This window comes from Oncorhynchus mykiss, chromosome 20, assembly GCF_057628025.1.
Source record: "Oncorhynchus mykiss isolate SJ-2025 chromosome 20, ASM5762802v1, whole genome shotgun sequence".
Lineage (NCBI taxonomy): Eukaryota > Metazoa > Chordata > Actinopteri > Salmoniformes > Salmonidae > Oncorhynchus > Oncorhynchus mykiss.
In genome coordinates, this window is record NC_143041.1 from 11,449,220 (window position 1) to 11,457,166 (window position 7,947).

At 48.1% G+C, this 7,947-nt stretch overlaps 1 long non-coding RNA gene across 1 annotated transcript; it reads right to left on the reverse strand.

Moving 5' to 3' along the window:
• Window positions 1-3,936: 3,936 nt before the first annotated feature.
• LOC149974391 (uncharacterized) lies at window positions 3,937-5,815 on the reverse strand. Its single transcript, XR_016489310.1, has 2 exons — window positions 5,656-5,815; window positions 3,937-5,531 (listed from the first exon to the last, which is right to left on the reverse strand). It is a non-coding gene; the product is annotated as an uncharacterized LOC149974391 (long non-coding RNA).
• Between the last annotated feature and the right edge of the window lie 2,132 nt (window positions 5,816-7,947).

Sequence of the window (7,947 nt, forward strand, 5' to 3'; positions counted from 1 at the left end):
GCCAACCACCACGTTGTTGTTTGAAGTCTCTAACAAGACCCGGATCCAGGATGTCCCGGGCAGGCACCCACACCCGCTCCTCGGGACTGTAGCCCTCACAGTCCACCTGGTACGGCTGGGTTCCTCGGACCCGACAAGCCTCCAACAGACGCCAGACTGTGTATGTCAGGCGGCCATCCACAAGTCGAGGGGGCGGAGGAGCAGGTGTGGGGGGAGAGAATGGACTGGTCCTTACCAGCTTGAGACAGGAGACATGAAAGGACGAACAGACCCTCATGGACCTGGGAATCTGGAGATGATAGGTGACCGGGTTGATGCGACTCAGGATCTTGAATGGTCCTATGTAGCAAGGAGTGAGCTTCCATGAGTCCACCTTTAAGGGAAGATCACAGGTGGACAGACACACCCAGCATAGAAGGAGGATAGCGCTCTGATCCAGGTGTGGCGACATCGTCGAATGAACGCATCAGCTGATGGCACCCCCACTTCGGGGGGGGGGGGGGGGGGGGTGAACCCGAACTGACACTCAGTGATAGTCCAGTGAACGAGTTCGGCAGTGTGTTATGAACATACTCCGTCCAGACGAGGAATCCTCTCCAGTTGTTGACCTGTGGAAAATAAGCAGCGGAGGAACTTCTCCAGCTTCTAGTTGGCCTGCTCAGTTTGCCCATTTGACTGAGGGTGGAACCCCGAGACTCATCGATGCCCCCAACAGGGAACAGAATGCCTTCCAATACCATGCGACGAACTGGGGCCCACAATCTGAGACAATGTCCTGGGGAAGTTTGTGTAGTCGAAAGACATGGATAATCATTAGATCAGCGGTCTCCTTCGCTGAAGACAACTTGGGTAAGGCGATGAAAGGGGCTGCCTTGGAGAACCACCAAGATAGCCCTTGAGATGGAGTTAACCCTGTGATAAAGTCTACAGACAGATGAGACCAGGGCCGGCTGGGGATAGGAAAGGCCACAACAAAGGATCTCATATCCTCCATCATGTTGGTCCACTACAATTTCCACCTGGACGGCCAGTTAATTTAGAGGAGTGTCCTCATTGTAGTACTTGGGGTCAGGTTCTCGGGTCTGTGATTGTTGGGCCATGGTCTCAATACTCCATATCACAGGGGCCACAATGTGTGAGCTGAGGATGATGGGCTCGGGGTCCCTCTCCTCATTAGAGACATTGTGTTGGCGGGACAGGGCATCTGCCTTCTGAATCTTGGATCCCAGGTGATAGACTAGTATGAAATCAAACCTGTTAATAAACAGAGCCTACCTAGCCTGGCGAGCATTCAAGCTCTTGGCTTCTTGAATGGAGACCAAGTTCTCATGGTCCGTCCAGAACATGAAAAGATGAGGTGACCCCTCCAACCAGTGTCTCCACCCCTCAACAACCCACTTAACTGACAAGAGCTCCAGGTTGCCTACATCGCAGTTGCGTTCCGCTGGCGAGAACCGCTTGGAGAGAAAGGCGCACGGGTGCAGTTTCTTGTCCTCCTCGTTCTGCTGTGAAATGACCGCCCCTGCTCCGGTGTCCGAGGCATCCACGAGGCATCCACATCCATCACATGAGTCAGATCAGGATGAACAAGGATGGGTCCAGAAGTGAAACATCCCTTGAGCTCCATGAATGCCCTATCAGCCTCGGGGGTCCATCAAAAACGGGTTTGGGACTTGCAGGTTAGGACCCTGAGAGACGCTGACACCGCACCAAAGTTGCTTATTAAATGGCTGTAAAAATGGGCAAACCCGAGGAAATGCTGGGCCTGCTTGCGTTAGGTGGGACGGGGTCAGTCAGCAACCGCATCTTTACGGGGTCCATTTGGATCCCTGTGGTAGAGGTAATGCGACCCAGGAAGGAAACCTGGGATACGTGGAACTCACACTTCTCTATTTTGACATATAGTTGACTCTGCAGGAGGCATCTCAGGACTTGATGGATGTGCAGTATGTGTTCCAGAAGGGTCTTGGAGAAGATCAAAATGTTGTTGAGGTAAACAAAGATGAAACGATTCAATATATCCCTCAGGGTGTCATTTACCAATGCTTGAAAGACTGCCGGTGAGTTCGATCATCTGAAGGGCATGACTAAATACTCATAGTGGTCACTGGGGATGTCAAAGGCACTCATCTCCCTCCCCGATTCTCACCAGATCGTGAGCGTTGCGAAGTTTGGACCTCAGGGGTAGGGGGTAATGATTCTTAATCGTATTCTGGTTCAGCCCTCTGTAGTTGATGCAGGGCCTCCATCCTTCTTACCCACAACAGAAGAAGCCTGCACCAGCAGGGGATGTAGAGGGGTGAATGAACCTGCCTCCAGCCTCTTACTGAAGGCCTCCCGGAGGTCGAAGTCTTCGGGAGGGAGAGCAGAAAAGTCTTGGACTTCAAGGGATGCAGGAGGACATGGCGAGGCTCTTGGTGCAGGTCTTAGACATGGCAGTCCATTCCCCAGTCTAGTAGGTGTCCCATGGACCAGGAAACTAGTGGGTTATGTAGAGCTAGCCAGGGGTACCCTAGATAAGAAAACTATCAACTGAAAACTAAGAGTCTCTGAGTGGTTCAGCCCAACCTGCAGTAGAAAGGGCTTGGTCGGATATTCCACCTGACCGGAGTCAATAGGGCATCAATTGAGGGCTTGAAGCTGTAGAGGGATGGGACATTTCAAGCAAGGGGATCTGTAACTCTCCTGCGAAGTATTGATCAATAAAAATATCTGCAGCCCCGGAGTCCACATTGGCTTGAATCTCGTGCTGACGGTTGTCCCAGTGGAGGGTTGGGGGTAGTAAGAGATGGTGACTGGGTAGCCGGGAGGTAACTGCACAGCTCATCAGAGTCTGTCCTTCTGTCCTGGCGAGTCCTGGGGTTTCCCGTCAGCTCTGGGCAGGTAGCAAGCAGAAGGCCGAGACCGCCGCCATAGAGGCAGCAGCCTTCGTTCATTTGCCTGGCACACTCCTCTGTGCTCAGACATGTGCAACGCAGCTGTATGGGATCCTCCATGCTGGGCTCGGGGGCTTGGGGTGCCCAGGAAACCAGAATGCTGGAGTGGTGTCAAAAGAGCACTGTCTCATCCCTTCCTGGATGCGGTTGTCCAACCTGATTGCCAGCATTATCAGGGACTCGAGGTCCTCTCTCAGTTCCCGTGCGGCCAGTTCATCTTTGATGGAGTTAGACAGACCCTGTTGGAAAGTAGTAACCAGTGCCTCCGTATTCCACCCCCTCTTGGCGGCGAGGGTGCGGAAATCAACGGTTAAGTCAGGCACTGGTCTGGCCCCTTGGCGGAGGTTGAACAGTCGGCTAGCCACTTCTCGTCCGCCAACTGGGTGGTCGAAGACTCATCAGTGAAGGCTACTATGGATCTGCAAGATGGTGGCTGCTGTTCCCACACCGCCTTTGCCCATGCCGGGGCCTTGCCCGAGAGTAGAGAGATGATGTAGGCGATCATGGCTGATCGGTGTGGAACGAGGAGGACTGTAGCTCAAACACCAGAGAACACTGAGTGAGGAACCCCTTGCATCCTCCCGGGTGGCTGTCATACCGCTCAGGGGCTGGGATCTTAGGTTCCCGGTACAGTTTCCCTGGAGGAACCACGGTGACATCTGTAGCACTGGGCGATGAGACCTGCGCGTTGGCTCTTCCTGGGGCGTGTCGTGGTTGGAGGGACTCGGTAAGTGCCCAAAGGGTCCCGGAGATTTGGGAGAGCTGCTCTTGCTGCCATCCTAACAGTGCTCCTTGGTGGGCTACCACATTCCAGATCTGGGTGATCTCTGCTGGGTCCATGTTGTGGCAGAAGCTTGCTGTGATGTGGTAAGGTTGGACCCAGGTGCAGAAAAGAGACCAGACGAGGAATCAGTGGTTAAGAATAAACATAATAGTTTACTAAGATACGGTAGCAGCAGCACCACAGTACACAAAAATGAAGCACACGGTAAACAATTCAAGTTTCTGCAAAGGACCACAGAAAACACACCTTTTTTTAATTAACAGGGACACAACCATGAAATAATAAGATATACACAGTCCAATAAAAGTCTCTAGGGCGGTCACTGCCGCCCTCTGGTGCCAGGAGGAACCATGACAGTATGATACTTCTGCTCTTGCTTTTCACGAGAGTGGAGCGTGTAGCTTGTTGTTGGCCAATCATATGTCATCATTGTAAATGAGAATTTCTTCTTAACTGACTTGCCCAGTTAAATAAAGGTTAAATAAATAAAATAAGAAATGTCATCAAATGACAATAGATTGTTATCAATAAAGTGCAAAGAGTTTGATTTGCCTGCTGGGGGGGGGGCAAGGAGACCCCTAGCTCCGCTAAAACCATTGACAACTTCGTATCGTTTTCAAGGGATTGTTAAATAAATATATATTTGGTTGTGATATCATCTGTTCTTGAAGAGCATAGTGTCATGCCTACTCCCAGTCACTCACTCGCTCCAGCGTTGAACGTCACCGGTCTACTAACCACCAGTCCAGACAACCATCATTTCACACACCTGCTCCCCATCGTTATGTACACCTCATCATCTTTATTACTCTCCCTTTATTTAGCCCTCAGTAGCCTCAGCCATCAGGCAGTATTGGGTTTGGTCGCGTTCAGTACGCTAAACGTTCTACTGTTTAGTTAATCTGCCTTATTCTTAAACTCACATTCTGCACCTGCTTACTGACTCTCAGTGTATACATTATTTTATTTTATTAACTAGGCAAGTCGGTTAAGAACAAATTCTTATTTACAATGACAGCCTAGTGGGTTAACTTCCTTGTTCAGGTTCAGAACGACTGATTTTTACCTTGTCAGCTCAGGGACTCGATCTAGCATCCTTTCGGGTACTGGCCCAACGCTCTAACCACTAGGCTACATGCGGCCCCATTACACATAGTCAGAACTACAAATGTCCAATTATTCCATGAAAAACAATTGTGCACATTTAGCTCTACCATCAGAGTTATACAGCAAGTAACTGCATGATTTTCATGATCGGTAAACATCAATTAAGCATATGATTTCAGATGCGTGAGGGTAGCCTCTCGATATTGCTCAATATTAACCACCATTAATTGCATATTTGAGTGATATTGACATTTAGTCATTTAGAAGATGCTCTTATCCAGAGCAATTTACACTGAGTGCATTAATCTTAAGACAACCACATATCACAGTCATAGTAAGTGGATTTTTCCTCAATAAAGTAGCTATCAGTAAAGTCAGAGCTAGTAAGGGGATAAGAAAAAGTAACGTACAGGTGTTAGTTCACAAAAGGCACATTTTTTGGGGGGTGGGGGTTGCTGTGGGATTATTTAAGATTCTCTTTGAAAGGGTAGGCTTTCAGATGTTTTTGGAAGATGGGCAAGGACTATGCTGTTCTAGTTTCAGGGGGAAGCTGGTTCCACCATTGGGGTGCCAGGACAGAAAAGAGCTTGAAGCGGGAAGGCCCTCCCCGGGAGGAAGAACAGCTCCATCTTGTTGATGTTGAGCTTGAGGGTAGACATCCAAGCTGGGATATCTGCCAGGCACTCTGAGATGCATGTTGTCGCCTGGGTGTCAGAAGAGGGGAAGGAGAAAGTAGTTGAGTGTCATCCGCATAGTAATGATAGGAGAAACCATGTGAGGATATGACGGAGCCGAGTGATTTGGTGTATATGGAGAAGAGGGGAGTACCTAGAACTGTGCCCTGGGGGACACCGGTAGTGAGAGTACGTGATGCAGACACAGATCCTCTCCACGTCACCTGGTAAGAGCGGCCTGCCACGTAGGATGCGATCCAAGAATGTGCAGAGCATGAGACACCCAGCCATGAGAGGGTGGAGAGGGGGATCTGATAGTTCACGATGTGGAAGGCAGCGGATAGATCTCAGAGAATGAGAGCAGAGGAGAGAGAGTCAGCTTTTGCTGTGCGGAGAGACTCTGTGACAGAGAAGAGCAGTCTCGGTTGGGTGACCCGCTGTGAAGCCGGACTGGTTAGGCTCGAGAGAGAGAGCGAGATAGTTGCTCAAGTGTTTTGGAAAGGAAAGAAAAAAGGGATACTGGTCTGTAATTTCTGACGTCAGAGGGGTTGAGTGTTTTTTTAGGAGGCGAGCAACTCGGGCCATTTGAAATAAAATAAAAGTTAACTATACCTGACTAAAATAAATAAATAACTATAGTGGTTTAGGTTAATTTCCCCTTCTTTGTGGGCTCTGCCAGTCAAGAAACAGAAGGGCGCATTTGCCGATAGAAACTTTGTACAGTTGGCTAAACATATGGGTAAGAAGACCTAATGTACTTTTTACTCTCTCCAACCAACGTAGGCCTACCTAGCGAAGTTACTGTAGCTAACATTATCCTCCTTTCAACATAGTTTTTGTCAGACTACCCCATTCATAGATGCTAATTGCTTTAGCGCCTATTGACGATAGTATATTTTTTAGGGGGGGCTTTATGAAGTTCGGTCTGATCATTAACACGCATCTCTTGCGGTACTGTTTTGGAAACATAAGGAGCTTATTTTTTATATCTGCATGAAATCATTTTCAAAACACAAAAAGTTAAATTGATACACACCTTGATAGGGTTAATGTTCCCACACGGCCATATCTCCATGTTTACGGAGGACAAAAGGCTTTTGGCACCTATGCTAATTAGCTATCTAGCATGGTCCAAACACCTGTGTGTAAGCGTAACTCGGCAAGTGTAGCGTAAATGTAGTTTTGTCAGATGGAGGCACCCATACCTTAGCTGTATGGATCTGTTCAAAACTGCTACAGTAAGTTTATGTTTTTTATTTTAAGGATTTAAGGACTTTCTCGCTGATGAAAGATAAGCTATATTACAAGTGATGGTTATTGAGGTTTCTAAACGTTAAAACACAGCGCCAGGATTGTAGTTCACACGAGGTAGTCGTGGGCTAAGCTAATGGCTGAAAGATGTAGGGAGAAGGCAGAATGCCGACTTAGAGAGTTCGAGAGCTACTGGCAGACATAAAAGGCTACATGGATTGATGGACCACGTCTTCTTCTTTTTCTTCTTTGGTATCATGATGTTGGCACATTTCGTTTGTGCATTCTTCCACCTAATGTGTGTGGTCGATCATGTTACATTTTGTAATATAAAAATCAAAAGGAAGGGGGGAAGGAAAACATTGCACAAACTAACACCACACCTACAGTGCATTCGGAAAGTATTCAGAACCCATCAATCTACACACTACACACTAGACCCCGTAATGATGAAGTGAAAACAGGTTTTTAGATTTATTTGCAAATAGAAATACCTTATTTATATAAGTATTCAGACTCTTTGCTGTGAGACTCGAAATTGAGCTCAGGTGCATCCTGTTTCCATTGATCATCCTTGAGATGTTTCTACAACTTGAATGGAGTCCACCTGTGTTAAATTCAATTGATTGGACATAATTTGGAAAGGTACACACCTGTCTATATAAGGTCCCACAATTCACAGTGCATGTCAGAGCAAAAACCAAGCCATGAGGTCGAAGGAATTGTCCGTTGAGCCCCGAGACAGGATTGTGTCGAGACACTGCTTGGTTGGTTTCTGTCTCAAGCCTCTCCCTCCTCCCTGCTCCCCATGTCACTCGTTCACATTCACACACAGCCTACACACACAGCACGGACCCTGCTAGAGAGACCTCTCTCTACCTCCTCTCCCTCACGCTTTAAAAATTGCGGTTAGTTCTGATCTGATATAGAGCTCTGACCAGCTCTATACGTAACGAGTCTAGTTTTCCTCGGGTCCGTTCGGAACTGGTCGCTATATTTAAAACAATTCTTTATTAGGTCTGGGTGGGAACGCCCTAGATCCATTTCAGAACGGGTGTAACTTTTTGGACCCGTGGATACCTCTACAAGGAACAGGAGAGGGACATGGCAGGAGATGCCCGGACATTGTCTGATGAGTAGGTAGGCTAATGGAAGAAGAGAGAGCCAGAGAGCCTAAATCCTAACCCTAACTTTC